This window comes from Pongo pygmaeus, chromosome Y (genome assembly GCF_028885625.2).
Source record: "Pongo pygmaeus isolate AG05252 chromosome Y, NHGRI_mPonPyg2-v2.0_pri, whole genome shotgun sequence".
NCBI lineage: Eukaryota > Metazoa > Chordata > Mammalia > Primates > Hominidae > Pongo > Pongo pygmaeus.
In genome coordinates this window covers 31,272,363-31,291,858 of record NC_072397.2, presented here as the reverse complement: position 1 = coordinate 31,291,858, position 19,496 = coordinate 31,272,363, and the positions used below count along the sequence as shown (strand labels likewise).

At 37.9% G+C, this 19,496-nt stretch overlaps 1 pseudogene; it reads right to left on the bottom strand.

Moving 5' to 3' along the window:
- Positions 1-16,825: 16,825 nt before the first annotated feature.
- LOC129025908 (testis-specific chromodomain protein Y 1-like) lies at positions 16,826-18,933 on the bottom strand (annotated as a pseudogene).
- Positions 18,934-19,496: the final 563 nt, after the last annotated feature.

Genomic DNA, 19,496 nt, shown 5'->3' with positions numbered 1-19,496 from the left:
AACTTTCCGGGGTGGCTTTTTTTGGTCTTTTAAAACAAGAACTGGAAAGAGGAGACCTAGAAAGTAGAAGGGAGTCACAAGAGAATGAGAAAGGCATTATTGGCCACTTCAGAGGCCTACAAGGTCCAGAATCTCCAAGATGCACCTGCTGATTTCTACTAGTGTGACAAGCTAGGGCACTTTCAAATGAATTGCTCAGACAGAAAAAGAATATATCTCAACTTTGTCCAGCCTATGAGGGAGACCAGTGAAAGTAGGAGTGTTCCCAGAGACTTAGGTCACCCGGTCCAGTGCATATTTCCCAGATTGTTCAGCAGGAATAATGGTTCCCCAGTTCTACCAGCTATTCTGATCTACAGGATTCAAGTAATTCTGGAGGTAAAATGGAAATTAAACAACAACAACAAGAACATTTTTCTAAATTCTAGAGCCTGTTTCTCTCTTCTTCTCTCCAATCCAGGGCTCTCCTCCTCCAATAGTGAAGAGAGTTAGCTAGCTTGCCTTCTATAGACAGAAAGAGAAGTGTCCCCAGAAACTTCTCGGCCCACTGATCAGTGCCTCATTTCCACGTAAGATAAAAAGCAGCCTGTAAATAAACATTCAAGCAGCAGGCACCAATAAATGAACTAGAACAGAAAGTTGTGTCTGAAGACCTGACTGCAGCTACACAGAGAGAAGAACCTCCAGCTCACTCAGAAACTTGCAGAAACTTCAAGCTTACTCAAATGGGAAAACAAGGCCTGAAATAGAAATGCATTTGTCCATTTTATAATCAGTGGACTTCCAGATATATTTCTTTTCCTTTGGTGAACATAAAGAGAGTGGGAGAGTGGGAGCAAGTGCCTTTCAGGGAACAATTTTCTTTTCTTCCTGGATTGTGAACCCTACCTCTATGAATCATTATTTCAGCCTCAGATCAGTTCTGGACAAAATCCTAGGCCACAGGTTCACTTCAGCTTCTGAAAGGTTGTTGGCTAAGCTGAGTAGCCCCTGTGAATATTCACTTTAGCCACTAATAAGAACTGGGCCGAGGTCTCAGGCTAAGCTTTCTGATTGGGCTGGGATCTAAGGCCCCAGGTCGAATGATGTCACACATTTTTAAAGACAGCCCACAGACTAAGTGCATTTCTTACCATTCAAAACACACAAAAACGCTAAATCCAACTTTCATATTGGTTAACCCATTTTGACCACATGACTGCTGGCATCGAGCTTTTTTATTTCACTTCTTAAACTTTCTCTTCAACCTTAGTGCTCTTTAGTCTTTGAAAAATATGTCTGGGATCTTTATTTTTCTGAAACATAGAAAATAAACCCCCAGTATTACCTTAGATAAGTAGAGACTGTTATGTGTTTGTGTACTGGTGAGACGACAATAATAGCAAGATTGTGATGGGCTTCCTGGGAACACACTAACACACTGCTAAACTATCTGGCAATAATTCAAAAAAAAAAAAAAAAAACTATTGGGTCTCAAAATCTAAAGCTCAGCTTTCTCAGACTTCGGTACAGTACCTGGATCTGGTCTTATCAGAAGTTACCAATGTACAGGGTCATGAAACAATTCAGCCCATTTTTCTTAACAGTTAAGAATATTCTTGGGCATTATTTGATTTTTCAGATGGCGGCAGGTACCTTAGTACAGAGAAGTAGCTCATCTTAAATACCACCTCATAGAAGAAACTAAAGCAGATAAAACTCACTGGTTAACTTAAGAACCTAGTACTCAAAAAAATTTAACCAGTTAAACAAATCTTACTTAAGGCAGAAGCCCTCGGTTTTATCATAGTAAAGGCGTTTAATCTCCATATATCAGAAATAGAGAAAACAGACGTTGAAATTATGGATGAGGCTTGAGGTCCAGCTCAACATCCAGTGGTGTACCTAAGAAAGAATCTCAGCTTGGTTTCTAAAAAGAAATGGGTAACCCACCTCTGAGCAGCTGCGTCAGTGACATTGTTGGTGCCGGAAACCATCAGGTTAACCATAAAAATAACATATCTGTTTCCACACCACCCAGTATACCAGTACTGTGGTTCCTTAAAAAAGTCTCTTGCGAACTGACAGTCACCTCCTGAAATATCAAGCTTTGCTGCTGAAGGATCTGCAGCCCATTTGAAAGCCTGTACTTGCCTGGACCCAGCAGCATTCTATCAGGGGAAATTTGAGCTGCTGAACGTGACTGCATACATATAGTGGTGTAAACCAGTGAAATAAATAATAAACACTTCTGTTGATATTCTCTGTAAAGTTAAATTAACGAAAACACTCTTAGAAGGCAATCAGCTTAATTAAAAATGGAGATTTATGCTATATGTATATTGAAGACATTCATGTTTGTCTCCTCATAAATCTTGTTTCCTTGAAAAAGTTTTTCTTTCAATCTACTAAATTACCTTTCTCCACTCTATCTTGACCCATGTGGTGCATGCATAAAAGGTTCTTGGATAAAAGCTGATGATGAGGGACATCTTGAGGCTAACAGAAAAGGCACCACCCATCGTCTTTTATGAGATATCTGCATTTCTTATGTAGCTCTTGGAATTAGAAGTGAATAATACCTCTGAAAATGAAAGCCTGACTCTTCCTTACAGCTCTGAGTTTCTTTGGAGACGTGGTCTCACTCTGTCACCAGGCTGGAGTGCAGTGGTACACCATCAAATCATTGCAACCTCTGCCTCCTAGGTTCAAATGATTCTCCTGCCTCGGCCCCAAATTAGATGAGACTAAAAGTGCCCACCAACATGCCCAGCTAATTTCTGTATTTTTAGTAGAGATGGGTTTTCACCACGTTGGCCATGATCTCTTGACTTCTTGTTCCCCAATCATGGGCCTCCTAAAGTGTTGTGACTACAGGTGTGTGTCACCATGCCCAGCATCAGTGAGGCTTTTTTATTAGGCCCTGGAAACTATTCATATCCCAGTTCTTAAAGGGCCTCAGCAAGAGGTCAATAATCCAATTGCAAATTTGGTAAAATAAAATTTTATAACTTCTGGAACTTCTGTTTTCTGTGTGGTTACATATGTGTTATGTACATATTTTAAAAATCTAATTAATTAACTTAGTGAAGAATAGGTATTTGGACTAAATATTTTGCTTCCAAAGAAATGAAGGCTGTTGCACTTTTCAGTTCATGTGACTTTAACTTATGAAAAACAACAACCACCTAAGGCCGGAAGATGTATAAAAATAATCACTCCTTTAACAATGCTGTAATAAATCATACTTTACCTGCACCCAGACCGTAATTTTATAAACTCACAATGTTTTACATTCAAGTTATTAATTTTATTATTATTATTGTTATACTTTAAGACTTAGGGTACATGCGCACAATGTGCAGTTTAGTTACATATGTATACATGCGCCATGCTGGAGGGCTGCACCCATTTACTCATCATTTAGCATTAGGTATATCTCCTAATGCTATCGCACCCCCTCCCCCCACCCCACAATAGTCCCCAGAGTGTGATGTTCCCCTTCCTGTGTCCATGTGTTCTCATTGTTCAATACCCACCTATGAATGAGAATATGTGGTGTTTGGTTTTTTTGTTCTTGCCATAGTTTACTGAGAATGATGATTTCCGATTTCATCCATGTCCCTACAAAGGACATGAACTCATCCTTTTTTATGGCTGCATAGTATTCCATGGTGTAGATGTGCCACATTTTCTTAATCTAGTCTATCATTGTTGGACATTTGGGTTGGTTCCAGGTCTTTGCTATTGTGAATACTGCCACAATAAGTATACGTGTGCATGTGTCTTCATAGCAGCATGATTTACAGTCCTTTGGGTATATACCCAGTAATGGGATGGCTGGGTCAAATGGTATTTCTAGTTCTACATCCCTGATGAATCACCACATTGACTTCCACAAGGGTTGAACTAGTTTACAGTCCCACCAACAGTGTAAAAGTGTTCCTATTTCTCCACATCCTCTCCAGCACCTGTTGTTTCCTGACTTTTTCATGATTGCCATTCTAACTGGTGTGAGATGGTATCTCATTGTGGTTTTGATTTGTATTTCTCTGATGGCCAGTGATGATGAGCATTTTTTCTTGTGTCTTTTGGCTGCATAAATGTCTTCTTTTGAGAAGTCTCTGTTCATGTCCTTTGCCCACTTTTTGATGGGGTTGTTTGTTTTCCTCTTGTAAATTTGTTTGAGTTCATTGTAGATTCCGGATATTAGCCCTTTGTCAGATGAGTAGGTTGCGAAAATTTACTCCGATTTTGTAGGTTACCTGTTCACTCCGATGGTAGTTTCTTTTGCTGAGCAGAAGTTCTTTAGTTTAATTAGATCCCATTTGTCAATTTTGGCTTTTGTTACCATTGCTTTTGGTGTTTTAGACATGAAGCCCTTGCCCATGCCTGTGTCCTGAATGGTAATGTCTAGGTTCTCTTCTAAGGTTTTTATGGCTTTTGGTCTAAAGTTTAAGTCTGTAATCCATCTTGAATTAATTTTTGTATAAGGTGTAAGGAAGGGATCCAGTTTCAGCTTTTTATATATGGCTGGCCAGTTTTCCCAGCACGTTTGATTAAATAGGGAATCGTTTCCCCATTGCTTGCTTTTCTCAGGTTTGTCAAAATTCAGATAATTGTAGATATGCAGCATTATTTCTGAGGGCTCTCTTTTGTTGCTTTGATCTATGTCTCTGTTTTGGAACTAGTACCATGCTGTTTTGGTTACTGTAGCCTTGTAGTATAGTTTGAAATCAGGTAGCGTGGTGCCTCCAGCTTAGTTCTTTTGGCTTAGGATTGACTTGCCAATGTGGGCTCTTTTTTGGTTCCATATGAACTTTAAAGTAGTTTTTTCCAACTCTGTGAAGAAAGTCATTTGAAGCTTGATGGGGATGGCATTGAATCTGTAAAATACCTTGGGCAGTATGGCCATTTTCTTGATATTTACTCTTCCCACCCATGAGCATGGAATGTTCTTCCATTTGTTTGTATCCTCTTTTATTTCATTGAGCGGTGGTTTGTAGTTCTCCTCGAAGAGGTCCTTCATGTCCCTTGTAAGTTGGATTCCTAGGTATTTTATTTTCTTTGAAGCAATTGTGAATGGGAGTTCACTCATGATTTGTCTCTCTGTGTGTCTGTTTTTGGTGTGTAAGAATGCTTGTGATTTTTTTACATTGAGTTTGTATCCTGAGACTTTGCTGAAGTCGCTTATCAGTATAAGGAGATTTTGGGCTGAGACAATGGGGTTTTCTAGATATACAATCATGTCATCTGCAAACAGGGACAATTTGACTTCTTCTTTTCCTAATCGAATACCCTTTATTTCCTTCTCCTGACTAATTGCCCTGGCCAGAATTTCCAACACTATATTGAGTAGGAGTGGTGAGAGAGGGCATCCCTCTTTACTTCCAACTACGTGGTCAATTTTGGAATAGGTGTGGTGCAGTGCTGAAAATAACTGACTTTGTGTCAGTTTTCCAAGGGAATGCTTCCAGTTTTTGCCCATTCAGTATGATATTGGCTTTGGGTTTGTCATAGATAGTTCTTATTATTTTGAGATACGTCCTATCAATACCTAATTTATTGAGCGTTTTTAAAATGAAGTGTTGTTGAATTTTGTCAAAGGCCTTTTCTGCATCTGTAGAGATCATCATGTGGTTTTTGTCTTTGGTTCTGTTTATATGCTGGATTACATTTACTGACTTGCGTATATTGAACAAGCCTTGCATCCCAGGGATGAAGCCCACTTGATCATGGTGGATAAGCTTTTTGATGTGCTGCTGGATTCCATTTCCCAGTATTCTATTGAGGATTTTTGCATCAGTGTTCATCAAGGATATTGGTCTAAAATTCTCTTTTTTGTTTGTGTCTCTGCCAGACTTTGGTATCAGGATGATGCTGGCCTCATAAAATGTGTTAGGGAGAATTCCCTCTTTTCTCTTGATTGGAATAGTTTCAGAAGGAATGGTACCTGTGGTAGAATTAGGCTATGAATCCATCTGGTCCTGGACTCTTTTTGATTGGGAAACTATTGATAATTGCCACAATTTCAGAGCCTGTTATTGGTGTTTTCAGAGATTCAACTTCTTCCTGTTTTAGTTTTCGGAGGGTGTATGTTTCAAGGAATTTATCTATTTCTTCCAGATTTTCTAGTTTCTTTGCGTAGAGGTGTTTGTAGTATTCTCTGATGGTCATTTGTTTTTCTGTGGGATCGGTGGTGATATCCCCTTGATTATTTTTTATTGCGTCTATTTGATTCTTCTCTTTTTTCATCTTTATTAGTCTTGCTAGCGGTCTATCAATTTTGTTGATCCTTTCAAAAAACCAGCTCCTGGATTCATTAGTTTTTTGAAGGATTTTTTGTGTCTCTATTTCCCACAGTTCTGCTCTGATTTTAATTATTTCTTGCCTTCTGCTAGCTTTTGAATGTGTTTGCTCTTGCTTTTCTAGTTCTTTTAATTGTGATGTTAGGGTGTAAATTTTGGATCTTTCCTGCTTTCTCTTGTGGGCAATTTAGTGCTATAAGTTTCCCTCTGCACACTGCTTTGAATGTGTCCCAGAGATTCTATAATGTTGTGTCTTTGTTCTCATCGGTTTCAAAGAACATCTTTATTTTTGTGTTCATTTTGTTATGTACCAAGTAGTCATTCAGGAGCAGGTTGTTTAGTTTTCATGTAGTTGATTGGTTTTGAGTGAGTTTCTTAATCCTGAGTTCTAGTTTGATTGCACTGTGGTCTGAGAGACAGTTTGTTATAATTTCTTTTCTTTTACGTTTGCTGAGGAGAGCTTTACTTCCAACTATGTGGTCAATTTTGGAATAGGTGTGGTGCGGTGCTGAACAAATGTACATTCTGTTGATTTGGTTTGGAGAATTCTGTAGATGTCTATTAGGTCTTCTTGGTGCAGATCTGAGATCAATTCCTGGGTATCATTTTCAACTTTCTGTCTTGTTGATCTGTCTAACGTTGACAGTGGTGTGTTAAAGTCTCACATTATTATTGTGTGGGAGTCTAAGTCACTTTGTAGGTCACTCAGGAATTGCTTTATGAAACTGGGTGCTCCTGTATTGGATGCATATATCTTTATGATAGTTAGCTCTTCTTGTTGAATTGATCCCTTTCCATTATTTAATGGCCTTCTTTGTCTCTTTTGATCTTTGTTGGTTTTATTTCTGTTTTATCAGAGACTAGGATTGCCACCCCTGCCTTTTTTATGTTTTCCATTTGCTTGGTAGGTCTTCCTCCATCATTTTATTTTGAGCCTATGTGTTTCCCTGCATATGAGATGGGTTTCCTGAATACAGCACCCTGATGTGTCTTGATTCTTTATACAATTTGCCAGTCTGTGTCTTTTACTTAGAGCATTTATTCCATTTACATTGAAGGTTAATATTGTTATGTGTGAATTTGATCCTGTCATTATGATGTTCCCTGGTTATTTTGCTCATTAGTTGATGCAGTTTCTTCCTAGCCTTGATGGTCTTTACAGTTTGGCATAATTTTGTAGTGGCTGGTACCGGTTGTTCCTTTCCTTGTTTAGTGTTTTCTTCAGGAGCTCTTTTAGGTCAGTCCTGGTGGTGACAAAATCTCTCAGCATTTGCTTGTATGTAAAGCATTTTATTTCTCCTTCACCTATGAAGTTTTAGTTTGGCTGGATATGAAATTCTGGGTTGAAAATTCTTTTGTTTAAGAATGTTGAATGTTGGCCCCCACTCTCTTCTGGCTTGTAGAGTTTCTTCCGACAGATCCACTGTTAGTCTGATGGGCTTCCCCTTGTGGGTAACCCGGCCTTTCTCTCCGGCTTCCCTCAAGTTATTAATTGTTAAAAGGTATTATTATAATGTGTAATTGAGAATACTGTATATGAATTTAATCTCCAGGTGTGGTAGAAGAGTAAAAGTTGCTTGTAGTGAAAATAAATTCTAGAAAGACATGGAAATGTACATTTTGCCTAGAGGTAAAGGATTTTCTTTAATTAACGAAAATAAAGCTAACTGTTTACTCAAACTGTGAAAATAGCTTTAAAAAAATTAATCTTGCAAAAGAAAACTCTGTGCACCCAGGCACTAGATTGAAAAGGGTGTTTTTTTTTTTTCTGCCATTAAGCATTGAAGTGAAAACACAAGAAAAATTTCTTGAAACATTAATCTTCTCCTTAGCAAATTTGTAGAAGGTTGTTAAAACGTTGTAATAAGTTTGTGAAAATCTCACCTCTTTGTCAATCTTTCTCAGGTTAAATATAATTTTATATAAGTTTTCATTAAGCTTAGGGTTAATATTGGGAGACAACTACAAGGGGAAAATTTGTCATTCTGAAAGAGATTATTATGTAATATTGAAGGCTGGTAAAAATGTTTCTGCCCTTTCAAACATTTCTACCAACTGTATTTTGGCAAAAACAATGATTTATGGAAATCTGGAATTGGATATCATAACATTAAATGTCTTAATCCTCTAAAATATTTGGCAGGCTTCCCAGAATAAAATTTTAATCTCAGGGATGTGTTTTCTGAAACCTGTGTTTTTGATGCCTCATAGAGCCCCTGGGGCATATAAAAAAGTTAAATAGTATTATAAAACATATTTAAACACATGTGATTTTCATGGTAATATTTTATTTTTTCAGAATTCTTTTAGTGAGTAATACTAACACAGGTCTCAAAACCACATTGGGTTTTTCATGTTCTTAATATCTGAAAATGTGCTATCAATTTTAATTAAGGTGATTATGTTAAGCTGTTGTAAACCACAGAAGTAACCAAATGTCTTTGCCTATTCTGTTTCTAACCACACTAGACATTTTGTCATTTACAGACATTTAATCTTCATCAAGAATAATGGCTTAAAATTAGCTGTAGAGCTTTATCGGTTGTTGTCAACTGTAGGTTTTTTTATAACAGGAAAATTTACAGAACTTAGGAATAGCTAAAACGCTTATAAGTATCAAGTAGGACAAAAGTTAAAATAGACTAAACTGACAGAAGAATGAAGCAATCTCTTTACCTTTATTTTAGAACATTTCTAGTTCTTGTTTTGTTTTTTGAAGTCAAGTGCACTTTCTTTTAAACTAGTTACAGCTTTTAACACTGTCAATTGGTATACTCCAGTTAAAAAAACATGGAATACACTTTTTTTCTCTATGCCTAGGTCTTCTAAAATTCAGAAAGTGTGTGTGATTTTTCTTAACTTACAACAATATAATTGTTTTAATCAGTGCTACAAAAAATGTATTTTCCTTTGCAACATAACCCAATAGAATAAGCTGGTTGATTTTCAAAGGCTTTGACTGGAAGAGCGTGCCTTCTTTAATGAATTACATCTGACTTTTAGAACCAATAAAAGCCCTCTAAGAAACCCAGCCTTATACATTGTTTACACAGTCCTAATACAGGTCTTCTAGTCTGTGGTAAGAAAAAAAAAAAAAAACACTTCCTATCAGGCCTAGGAACCACATGCAGTTGGAATCTCAAAAAACAGAGGAGTTCTTCCAAATAATATGTACCTAAGGGTCAAACCTATGGCTGGACTCAGCTTTATAATGTCCTATTTAATATTCCTTGTAGAACAGAGATTCATAAAAGCCCATGAGGAAATCCCATGTAAAGGTATTTCTCACAGCGCTGTACAAAAATTGTCTGGCTAAGTGTAAGACATGTCTGTTTTGCCAATGACTAAAGTTTATCATGATTCATTCTTAACAAAAATTAGGACTAGAAAAAGATATGTGTCTCAAAGCCTGTCACACTCCATCACCAATTTCTCACTTTATAAGTTGTTTTTAAGATTTTCTTACAATTTTAATTAACCTTTCTTATTTATTTATTTTTTTCTGTCCACCAACTGGTGAGGTCCAGCTACAGTTCTTGGAAAACAGAAAGATATGAGTAATAGAGAAATCTAGAACAATATTCTAATTCTGGGAATGCGTTCCACAAATATTTTCAGATAATAGAAGAAAATATGGTTCCTGTAACAGAATTTTTGCTTTGAAGGATCAAATCAAGAAAGCTAAATAAACCCAAGTCTCATGTAACAAAATCTTAACTGGTATAAATATAGCCACAATTATACGGGCATGTTAGCAGCCTTGAAGTATCTCAGCTGTTCTTACTCTCCTTGTCTCGTTGTGATATGCTTTTTCTAATAATCAAAACTGGTTTTCTTTTTTTGCCTTAAGTCTATCACACCTTAAAATGTAATGCAAATTATACCATGCATTAACATATCTTTCTTCTACAAACACTTAAACCAACCCTCAGTAGAATCCTACCTACTGTTTTCTACACAACACTCTTCTCCAGCAGAAAGCATCCGGAAAGACCAATACCCAAACTCCTAAGAGAAGTTAGAGTTTTCATTTCTGAGGGAAGACAAAGACAACTTAGCTAGCTTTCCATACGACAACAGCAAGGCAATGGTTTCTAGAAGACCCCCAGTCAACAGCTAAGGGCCTGATTCCAACATAATAATCAGACCAAAAAAGTGTAGGCACCACTAAGGGATCTAACACAGAAGGTTGTGCCTGATAGTATGGCTGCAGCAACAGAAATAGCAGAACTTTCAGTCCATTCAGATAAAATCTTGTACAAACCTGTCACTCATTCAGATGGGGGAACCAATGCCTGGCATAGGCATGTTGTTTTCTGTATACTCAGAGGGCTTTCCGAAAACCAAGTTTCTTTTTTTTTTTTTGTGGGCATAAACCCAGTGAGATCTAGTGGGTAATGGCTGAATATTTCTTTTTGTATTTGACTGGTTGCTCAACATATATGAATCATCATTTCAGTCCCTGATTATTCCTGAGCCAGCATCCCAGGACAAGCTTTTGCTTTAGGTCCTGTGCCAAGCTAAGCAGTCTTTGCAAATTACCACTTCAGACTGCTCCCAGGCAAAGTGCCTGGGTTAAGCTGTCTAATAGGTCCTGGGCCTGTGCAAAGCTAAGTCACACATTCTCCAAGACAGCTTGCAAACTAAGTATATATCTTTATTTTTTAGGCCATAAAAACCTTAAATTCCAGTGGACAACTTATTCAAGCTTCTATCTCTGCTGGCAGAGAGCTTATTTTGCCACTTATTTGAACTTTTGCTCCAAACAGTTTCCTTTGTCTACAATCCTTAATTTTCTTAAATGTAAAAGAAAAGACTCAGTGTTATCTGAAATGAAAGAAAGGCTGTTACATCCTGGCGCATTGTTAAAAGAACAATATTATCTGAACCTATGACATATTTTTGCAGCTTTCTTTTGATGTCAGGGTCTGTTTGAGTAATAAACTTTTCTCTTAAGATTAACTTTATCTTAACTCAATAGGGAGGCAGGAACATGTGTTTCACTAAAGCCTCTCTCAGGATTTTTAAAAAGCCTCTATAATTTTTATGTGTTTTTAACCTATTATGAATAGTTTAGAATAATTATGAAGTTTTGTACTGTTCACTAATAAGCCTTCCAGTAGACTCACTAATTTTTTTTCAGTCTGCTATAGGATCAATAAGATTCCAATCGAGTTATCAGCAGTCCATCCTTTCCTATTATGAATAAGAATTCTGTTATCAGTTCAACTTTTTTTTCCTTTCCACCCTCCCTTTTTCAATATTTTGTAAAAGACATGTGGTTGATCCATGGATAACTCTGCTCTCTGTAAAGCTGCATGCTTTATGGCAACAGTTAGGGTTTGGTTTAGGAGTAATGTGTCATCTATTCAGGTACGATTATGCACTTGAGTTAGATTTTGAAATATCTCTGTATGTTCACTGGGGTCCTCAGGGGCATTTGCTTATGTTTTTCATTTTTTTATCTAAGTCCCTACAATGAGAAGAAAATTTTTACTATACTAGTATCACATCTATGGAGTATTTTCTGCAGGGGCAACAGTGAGGTTGGGTTTTCTTTAGTGGCACCAGAAGACAAGCTGATGAAAAGGCTCTTGGAGGTTCTAAATGAGGGTGGCATGTATGGCATTTAGAAGATATGTTTGGGTGTTCCTCAGGGGCTTGTCTCTGACTTAATGAATTATCTCTCTGAAATTTGCCTGTTATGACGGCCAAGAGGGCAGAATCAATTTTACCATGCTTAGAAAGATCTGGGTTTTGTCCCAAGTCAAAGCAAGGTTGAATAAAAAAAGAAACAACCAAACTCTTTTCTTTACCATCTGAAGAAAAGATGTATCTGTTGAAGAGTACTAAAACGAACACTTCCCTCAGAAAGCTAGGCATGTCTGTTCTGGAGTTCTTAGGGCTGTCATGCCCTTGAGCAACAAATACATAAATAAGCGACTTTCTTTTTCAGAGCCTCACAGTCAACGAAATTTCTGTGTTTCAGACAGTAATCTAGAGAAGTGCACACTGCAGATAGTTTGTGAACTTTCTAAAGAAATATAGAAAAAATCTTCCTATTATCTTTTTCCCCCTTTTGAAATAGCCCTGACTGAATAGAAAGATAGGATATTCCTTGATTTTGCATTCCTCTTGTCTTTTCTGAGTCTGGTGACGGACATAGTTGTCCCCCATGGATGCAAGCTAAACCTTCACCCACAGTTCCAGAGGAACTGCAGACCAGGACAAGTAACGTTTACCTGCACAGGCTTTAGCTCTCCACTGGTGACTCCTGGTTGATTTCTTAAGTCTACTCAACCCAGAAGATAACCAAAGTAACTTGGGAACCTAAAAAAAAAGATGGTATAGTCATTGGATTCTAGCAAGACAGTTGTATAGAGTAAGAATTTTAATGCTATTTGTGGCTTGCCTTGCTATGGCTTAGAAAAAAATATTGAAATTGCAGGAAATAAGATCAATTGACTTTGAAACATAAAATTATCTGTTAGTTTAAATGTCAGTGCTGCTGGAGGAAGAAGGTGTGCCTCAAAACAAGTAAAGCTTGTATGGCTGGCTTTCATAAGACAGTACTTAGCTAAAATGTGTCTCTCAAAGGCACCTTCTTTCTGATTATTGAAAGTGGAAATTTTCTGTTTTCTGATAGGGCACAGAGTCTTATTACTATTAGAGAGATATAGGAAAGAGAGGAGTTAAAAAACCAAGGGTTTTGTGCAAAGTACTGGCAAGGCTTCCCCACAGAGAAAAAGTTCATTTCACTAGGTTGCATTTTAAGATCTAAAATGTTCCATGAAAATGCTGAATCCCGGGTTTATATACTCAAAAGTGAGAAAAAGAAGGTTAACTATCATCACCTGTCCCCACAGTATGTTTCTCTTCAGAAAAAAGATGTGTCTCACAAAGAATCTCTTTAGATATATATGGTTGTGTGCATCTTTTTAAAGAGAAATAACCAGCCAAAAAAGAGAAATTTTATTTGAATGTATGCCATTCCCTACAGTGACGTGAATATCTATCATTGGCGGACAAAAAGATCCTTATCAAATAAAAATGTTTAGATCACAATTTTGAATTCTTCCTATTTGAAAGAAAAAAATCACAAAATAGCAACTCTTTGAATTATATTTCTAATGACTGACTTTTACCAGTGCGCTTACATCTCCAGATCGCAACATTGCATACAAAGATGAAACAGGAGGGATATTAGCAACACAATGCAAAATATAAACAAATAAAATGCCACAGAAGAGCCTGAAATTTTTGGTGGCAATACTCTGACAGACTGTCAGAAACGAGTTAGTTTTGAGGTCTTCACATAACACCGTGATATAGTCTTATCCAGAAATCTTCAATTAACTTAGATATCCTTTCAGTCCTATGTGACAGCTGGATCCTCTGTGAAAGAAAATAGTTGGAACAGAGGAAACATTTTCAACAGTGGAGGGTGAAAGGAGACTGCCAATGTGTCTCCCAACATCCCTTTCTCCTAAGCTTAGTAAGAATGGCAGGCAATCTATCGGATTTTACCTGGCACTTGCCCAGAGCTTTCTTTGCTCTTCAGAAATTAAAAAAAGAAAAAACAAACAAACAAACACAGAGAACAAGGGGCAGATGTGAATGCAAATAGAAGACAAGCTGCAGATATGAATGTAAGTAGTTTGGAATTGCACTCCTACTCACCTTTTTTATTTAATGGATTCTCACTCTGTCACTTAAGCTGGAGTCCAGTTGCAAGATCTTGGGTAACTGCAAGCTCCATCTCTGGGATTTATGCCATTCTCTTGCCTTAGCCTACCAAGTAGCTGTCACTACAGCTGCCCACCACCACATGCAGCTAATTTTTTGTATTTTTAATAGACTTCATGGGAGATTCACCATGTTAGCCAGGATCATCTCGATCTCGATCTCCTTGTGATCTGCCTGCATTGGCCACCCACAGTGCTGTGATAACACTCATGAGCCACCATGCCCAGCTACTAGTGACCTTTTTAATTAAAGCCTTTCCCAGTCCGTGAACCAAAAACAAACCTTGCTGTACCCCTGTGAACCAAAATCTATCAGGTGACACACAGATTTTTTTAATCTCAAGAAAATTAAAAATTATGAATGCAAAAGGGGAGATGATAGCAAATGTGTAATATGTTAACTTCTGGTGGAGTAGAGTCAGTCGCCCACTCTGAGAAAGAATCTGATATTTTTATGGACTCAGAAGAAAGAAAATGTACTAACTAGTTTTGAAGAAAGTACTACTTATCTTTCCTGGGTCCTTGTGCCTGGAACTATTAATAGCTGATGCAATGACTCAGCTTGGCTCAGGGACTTGGCCCTGAGCCACACAAGAGCTAAAGTGAAAGCATGGCCCAGGACCTTGGCATGAGACCAGAAGCTAAAATGATAATTTACAGAAATTTGGCTCAGAGCCTGAAGCATGTTTAATAATATAAGGTGCCCTTTGTAACACACTGGAGTCCAATATGTACATGTTCTGAAAAAGAGACTATTTCCTGAAAGCAATCTGGTTACACAAAAGACACAACATTTTAATGCGTGGTCTTGTTTTTTTATCTGAGTAGCTGTGGGCATGTCTTAAGCACACACACAAAAAAAGTTGGGCTTTAAAAAAAAAATTATTTGGTTGGGCCATGGGATTGTACAGGATTCTTAAAATTCTCTCTGCAGCCTGATAGTCCAGGCTGTTTCTCTGCCTGTGGAAATTTTCCCAATAACCCACCACAACTATATTGCTTTTCTTTGTCAATATTATTGAAGACCTAGAAAGTTTCTGAGGGTTGAAGGCACATTGTTTGAAGTTTCCTATGTGCAAGGCTTTTCGCCCCGTGAAACAACCAACATCTTTGTAAATATTGTAAAATTGTTCATGCCTTCTTAGCAGTCATATCAGAAAAGCCCACAAGAAACAACTCACAAACATCAGAGAAACATTCTCCCTGGAAACAATCAAAACAAAATTTTCTTACTCCAGGTTTTCTCATCTTCTTGATGTAGAGAATCTTTTAGTCACATCATCATCAGCTTTTCCAGTTTTTACATCCAACCCTCCATGTTCCTTACTACCCCTATAGGAAATGCCCAATGAATGAGGTGCCAGTAAAGTGCAAGTTTCTTTTTCATTACAGTGCCTTAAATAAATAAAGTAAGACCTGGGGAAGTTTTATGATACATCAGTACATATATAGAGACTCCCTAATATCTAGCCCTTTTTGGGGGGGTCTTAAATAGGAAGACGTTATGTTATTGCTAAGCCAAAATCTTACTGTTTCTGACAAATAGCCCTACAGTCAACAGAAAGATGCTGGGCCAAAACACATTTCTTCTATAGCATGTCAAAGAGAGAAAAGCAGTCAAAGAGAGAAAGAGTGAAGAAAAGACAAGATCCTAATCTCCAGTAGAAAGAGAGACACAGCCCTTTGAAAATCCTAATTTAAGCCATAGTGATTCCATAGATAAGAAAAAGAAAAAAAGAAAAGTAGAAGAAAAAAGAAAGCAGGACATTTGCCCTTTAGATATCCTAGATCTAAACCTTTCCCAAGCCAGGGCTGAGATGACGTCTTTGGGTCTTTGCATTTTCTGGCATTTCTTCTTTTCTGGATGACACTGCATCCTTCAGTGTCTGCAGAAGAGAAAGCTTGTGGTATGCCTGATTCACCTAAAGATCTGCAGGGAATTGTCACCTGTACGAGCACCTGACCTGCTTACCTCATCACAGATAACATGCAAAGCTGTGTGCAGTGGCTGGACTCAACCAACACTCACTCATGCATCTGCCTCCATTCTGTGCCTGGCACATCCATAGCAAACTGAAACCTAAGCCCATAGTTTGAGCTGAGTGCAGGCTGTAAGATGGGTGTGTAAAATTAGACAAGCAGGCTCAAGGGAAACTTGCACAAAGGTGACATCATCCACAGAGACTGTTGGCTGGTGAAGCGGCACCCTAGAGATCTTGTGACAAAGATGACATTCATCACCAGTGGCCAGTGGATTATTCAATTATGCCTATGTAATGGAGCCTCGATAAAAATCAGCAAGACAGTATTCATAGGGCTTTTGGGTAACTGAACACATACAGTGTTCTAGAAATTTGTGTGCTCATAAAAAGAGACACTGATACTTTTAAAGCCCATACAGAGTGTAGGTGTCTTTGTTTTGAAAGAAGTTTCTGCCTTTAATAATGGGTCCAGAATTTTAACTTATTAACAAGAGCACACTCTAAGGTAACCTAAATCTTCACATTACAAACATTAGAACCGGGATATTTCCACAAAAATGATTCCATAATTCACTAATAAGGTGCAACAAGTTTTACTTTAGAGAGATAAAGTTTTCTTTTGTTAACTAGGTAAGAATCAGATATTTATAAAGGAAAATAAAATCAAGTGATATCTCACCACAAATTCTAGTCATATGTTCAGTTTAGGAGAATGATCATCAGTGAATTTTGTGCCAGAAATATTTATTCTAAAAGAAAAGTCTTTTAATTTATAATTGTGTGTCTCTGAAGTGCTTGTGCCACTGTAAAGTCAAGGGCACCATCTCATACAGTTCTGTGTCCTTCTGGGAGGGAAGCTAAGGCTGCCTTATAACCCAGTAGAGGTATTGTAGCATACAAAAATAAGAAAAATCAACATTATTACAGGATTCTCTGTCATAAACATCCAATAAAACACAACTCTGGTCTTATATATAGTAGTAGCCATAGATACACATTAGGGCTTCCAAGAAGAATCTAGTACCCAACAGTCTGCTTTTATATTTGGGCTTATGTGAGCATAAAATAACCACATTTGGGCAAACAAGCTGTTTTATTATTTCTTTTAAAACTACAGTGCTTAAAAATGATGTAATAATTTCAATACCTGGCTTGGACATTTCCGGTTTTGTTTCCAAGCCTTAGCTATGGGTGAAACTGTTTTGGGCTATGAAGATGGATTAGGGCATCTTGCAACTCATGATGCATTTGGTTCAGCTTAGTTCTCGCGTCCAAAGCAGACAGACTGACAATTAAAACTCATCAGTTTTATTTTCAACATACTTTAACATGGATTCTATCCCTTGGGCTGAGCTCCAGATCTTCCTCAGTACCTCACACTCTCTCTCATTGGCCTGTTCCAACTCCAACTTAATATTACAGCGAACAACGGCCTTAGATTCTTCCAGTACAATTTGATTATATGAGGCAAGCTCCTTAATTTGAATCATAACCTCTTGGGTGAAAGTTCCACTCAAAAATACCTGAGAGACCAGGCCTTTGGCACATGACTCCCGTGCTGTCAGCTTTCGCCCAGCAAATAACATTTCATTGGCAGATGCTTTACCCATCATTTTTTGAAATGTAATAGTTGAACAGCCATCTGGACTCTGTCCAAAGGTCATACAAGGGGTTTGGAACCAAGCCTTTTCATTAGCCCACACGAGATCACAAAGAGGCAGGATGGATGCACCTAGTCCAATGGCAGGGCCATTGACTGATACAACAATAGGCTTTTTAAATTGAATAAAAGTATTCACAAATTACTTGATGGTGTCCACCATTTCAAGGCTTGCTCTGTTTCTGTCATTCCTTAAGTGTGTCACAAAGTACCCAAAATCAAGACTGCAACAAAAGACAATTCCAGCTGTACTGAACAGCACGAGCTTGCTGTCATCCACAGCAGCACTATTCAGAGCTTTAACCATTTCTTTGATTGCTTCTGTATTCAGTGCATTTTTTTTCTGTCGATCTAGTTGATAGCACTATCTGGGTGAATCCATCCTCTTTCTTCACTACAATGTCTCTGTATGTGCTGGCACTTTCTGTTAACCTTACGGTAAAGTACGTCTTCTTGATAAAAGGCTGGCCTCTGCTGTCATCAGTAATATTTCTTTGCCCACCTTTCACCTTTGAAACTGAGGTATGCACCTCTGTTGTTCCATTGGCTGCTAATGAGTCTATTAATACCACTATACCTTTTTGGGTAACTGAACCTGTGGCCATGGAAGCAGTAACTGAGCCAGACATCTGTGACATTGGTGGGTGTATCTGAGTCTTGTTCTCTATTCCAGTTTGTTCTGCACCAGGACGTGACAAATTGTCCTGGAGGAATTTCCCTTCTGTCACCTTGAAGACCACCGTGTCCTACTGATCTGCTGCAACAGGGTCCAGTTCCCCATGTTTCTGAAAGCCACTCACAGTTTTCTTGTCGTTAAAGGGGCTGTCAGGTGCAAGGATCTTGATAGTTGAATTTATTATCTCCATATTCTGTGTGTTGGAGAGAATTGAAGCTGCCTTCCTCCTAACGATCTTGCTGGCAGCAAATAACTTGCTATTTTTGGATCTGTGGTGTCTATCAGTCACTAGCGTTTTAGGAGAGTTCTTAGAATAGCTCGCTTTTGTAGATCTGGAAGTTCTTCTTCTGGCATTGTTTGAAAAAATTCTACTGGTTCTAGTCCATGTCAGTTTCTTCTGTTTTTCAGTCTGTCGTCTATTAAAATCATGTATACGTTTTTCACAGTCCGTGAGGTGCTGCTCTGGTTCCCAAGTGTCATCCTGTTTGTCCTAACCTTTCCACCGAATCAAACACTCTGTATTCCCATTTTCATCTTGTCTTTTGTCAACAATACTTTCAACCTCAAACTCCTGGGAAGCCATGAGGAAAGACACAGGATTGGAGCAGTTGCTGTGCCAACATTGTTTCAGTTGTGTCTCTACATAGCCACTCCTTTCTGCCTCCAGTTCTTCACCAGCTTCTGCGTATGGATGAACCTCTTCTATTTCGTCACCACTGGTGTAGTGAAAATTGTGTGAAATAACAGCTATGCTATGGTGCATGAGAGCTTGCTCAGTAGCCTCAGGTGAGAGTAGCTAAATCCACAGCCACAACCTTCTGGTGTAGAACAGAAAGCTTTCTTCCTGCCTGTTACTCCTTTGTGTTTGTTTGTTTAATTGTGGTTGCTATGACGATTGTATGGAACATTCTAATGTTCTAACATTTTTAAAGTTACACTAGCTTACCTTCAGTAACATACAAAACCTTTACTCCTGTATAATTTACCTCCACTATTTCACTTACTGAGTCCTCAAAATTATACCTTTATTCATTTTATGTCAAAAACAGAAATTAGAAGTGTTTTTTAAATTAAATATATTTGTGTTTTAAGATACGTGGAGAACAACTTGTGGAGGTGCATGTTGTTAATTTTTTTTTTTTCTTT